At 38.1% G+C, this 2500-nt stretch overlaps 2 non-coding genes and 9 pseudogenes across 2 annotated transcripts; all 11 read right to left on the bottom strand.

Moving 5' to 3' along the window:
• LOC148438194 (5S ribosomal RNA) overlaps positions 1 to 113 on the bottom strand; it is a 119-nt pseudogene extending 6 nt beyond the window's left edge.
• Positions 114 to 229: 116 nt separating this feature from the next.
• On the bottom strand, positions 230 to 348 carry LOC148438195 (5S ribosomal RNA). Its single transcript, XR_015876351.1, has one exon. It is a non-coding gene; the product is annotated as a 5S ribosomal RNA (ribosomal RNA).
• A 116-nt stretch (positions 349 to 464) lies between these two features.
• Positions 465 to 583, bottom strand: LOC148438196 (5S ribosomal RNA; annotated as a pseudogene).
• A 116-nt stretch (positions 584 to 699) lies between these two features.
• LOC148438197 (5S ribosomal RNA) lies at positions 700 to 818 on the bottom strand (annotated as a pseudogene).
• A 115-nt stretch (positions 819 to 933) lies between these two features.
• Positions 934 to 1052, bottom strand: LOC148438198 (5S ribosomal RNA; annotated as a pseudogene).
• A 116-nt stretch (positions 1053 to 1168) lies between these two features.
• LOC148438199 (5S ribosomal RNA) lies at positions 1169 to 1287 on the bottom strand (annotated as a pseudogene).
• Positions 1288 to 1403: 116 nt separating this feature from the next.
• On the bottom strand, positions 1404 to 1522 carry LOC148438200 (5S ribosomal RNA; annotated as a pseudogene).
• Positions 1523 to 1637: 115 nt separating this feature from the next.
• Positions 1638 to 1756, bottom strand: LOC148438201 (5S ribosomal RNA; annotated as a pseudogene).
• Positions 1757 to 1872: 116 nt separating this feature from the next.
• On the bottom strand, positions 1873 to 1991 carry LOC148438202 (5S ribosomal RNA; annotated as a pseudogene).
• A 116-nt stretch (positions 1992 to 2107) lies between these two features.
• LOC148438203 (5S ribosomal RNA) lies at positions 2108 to 2226 on the bottom strand. The gene has a single exon (XR_015876423.1). It is a non-coding gene; the product is annotated as a 5S ribosomal RNA (ribosomal RNA).
• Positions 2227 to 2342: 116 nt separating this feature from the next.
• LOC148438204 (5S ribosomal RNA) lies at positions 2343 to 2461 on the bottom strand (annotated as a pseudogene).
• Between the last annotated feature and the right edge of the window lie 39 nt (positions 2462 to 2500).

The raw sequence follows: 2500 nt of genomic DNA on the forward strand, positions 1-2500 counted from the left end.
CAGCAACTGGTATTCTCAGGTGGTCTCCCATCCAAGTACAAACCAGGCCCAACACAGCAAAGCTTACAAGATCAGACGAGATTGGGCATGTCCAGTGTGGTTTGGCTGTAGGTGCTCAAAAGCATTAAATTTAGACCTCTATTACTTCTTAACTCAAGTAAATTCATTGATAAGTTGAAAAAATTAAATGTAATATGTAATAGAAAAGAATGTTATGGCAGTATAAAATTACCTACAGCACCTGGTATTCCCAGGTGGTCTCCCATCCAAGTACTAACCAGGCCCAACACTGCATAGCTTCCAAGATCAGACGAGATTGGGCATGTCCAGTGTGGTTTGACTGTAGGTGCTCAAAAACATTAACTTTAGACCTCTTTTACTTCTTAACTCAAGAAAATTCATTGATAAGTTGAAAAAATGTAATGTAAAATGTAATAGAAAAGAATGTAATGGCTATATAAAATTACCTACAGCACCTGGTATTCCCAGGTGGTCTCCTCTCCAAGTACTAACCAGGCCCAACACTGCATAGCTTCCAAGATCAGATGAGATTGGGCATGTCCAGTGTGGTTTGGCTGTAGGTGCTCAAAAGCATTAACTTTAGACCTCTATTACTTCTTAACTCAAGTAAATTCATTGATAAGTTGAAAAAATTAAATGTAAAATGTAGTAGAAAAGACTGTTATGGCAGTATAAAATTACCTACAGCACCTGGGATTCCTAGGTGGTCTCCAATCCAAGTACTAACCAGGCCCACCACTGCATAGCTTCCAAGATCAGACGAGATTGGGCATGTCCAGTGTGGTTTGGCTGTAGGTGCTCAAAAACATTAACTTTAGACCTCTTTTACTTCTTAACTCAAGTAAATTCAATAATAAGTTGAAAAATGAAATGTAAAATGTAATGGAAAAGAATGTTATGGCAGTATAAAATTACCTACAGCACCTGGTATTCCCAGGTGGTCTCCCATTCAAGTACTAACCAGGCCCAAAACTGCATAGCTTCCAATATCAGACGATATTGGGCATGTCCAGTGTGGTTTGGCTGTAGGTCCTCAAAAACATTAATTTTAGACCTCTATTACTTCTTAACTCAAGTAAATTCATTGATAAGTTGAAAAAATTAAATGTAAAATGTAATAGAAAAGAATGTTATGGCAGTATAAAATTACCTACAGCACCTGGTATTCCCAGGTAGTCTCCCATCCAACTACTAACCGGGCCCAACACTGCATAGCTTCCAAGTTCAGACGAGATTGGGCATGTCCTGTGTGGTTTGGCTGTAGGTGCTCAAAAACATTAACTTTAGACCTCTATTACTTCTTAACTCAAGTAAATTCATTGATAAGTTAAAAAAATTAAATGTAAAATGTAATAGAAAAGAATGTTATGGCAGTATAAAATTACCTACAGCACCTGGTATTCCCAGGTGGTCTCCCATCCAAGTACTAACCAGGCCCAACACTGCATAGCTTCCAAGTTCAGTCGAGATTGGGCATGTCCAGTGTGGTTTGGCTGTAGGTGCTCAAAAACATTAACTTTAGACCTCTTTTACTTCTTAACTCAAGTAAATTCAATGATTAGTTGAAAAATGAAATGTAAAATGTAATAGAAAAGAATGTTATGGCAGTATAAAATTACCTACAGCACATGGCATTCCCAGGTGGTCTCCCGTCCAAGTACTAAACAGGCCCAACACTGCATAGCTTCCAAGATCAAATGAGATTGGGCATGTCCAGTGTGGTTTGGCTGTAGGTGCTCAAAAGCATTAACTTTAGACCTCTATTACTTCTTAACTCAAGTAAATTCATTGATAAGTTGAAAAAATTCAATGTAAAATGTAATAGAAAAGATTGTTATGGCAGTATAAAATTAACTACAGCACCTGGGATTCCAAGGTGGTCTCCCATCCAAGTACTAACCAGGCCCAACACTGCATAGCTTCCAAGATCAGACGATATTGGGCATGTCCAGTGTGCTTTGGCTGTAGGTGCCCCAAACCAATAATTTTAGACCTCTATTACTTCTTAACTCATGTAAATTCATTGATAAGTTGAAAAAATTAAATGTAAAATGTAATAGAAAAGAATGTTATGGCAGTATAAAATTACCTACAGCTCCTGGTATTCCCAGGTGGTCTCCCATCCAAGTACTAACCAGGCCCAACACTGCATAGCTTCCAAGTTCAGACGAGATTGGGCATGTCCAGTGTGGTTTGGCTGTAGGTGCTCAAATACATTAACTTTAGACCTCTATTACTTCTTAACTCAAGTAAATTCATTGATAAGTTGAAAAAATTAAATGTAAAATGTAATAGAAAAGAATGTTATGGCAGTATAAAATTACCTACAGCACCAGGTATTCCCAGGTGGTCCCCCATCCAAGTACTAACCAGGCACAACACTGCATAGTTTCCAAGTTCAGACGAGATTGGGCATGTCCAGTGTGGTTTGGCTGTAGTTGCTCAAAAACATTAACTTTAGACCTCTTTTACTTCTTAA

This window comes from Taudactylus pleione, unplaced genomic scaffold, assembly GCF_031769625.1.
Source record: "Taudactylus pleione unplaced genomic scaffold, aTauple2 ptg001778l, whole genome shotgun sequence".
Classification (NCBI taxonomy): Eukaryota; Metazoa; Chordata; class Amphibia; order Anura; family Myobatrachidae; genus Taudactylus; species Taudactylus pleione.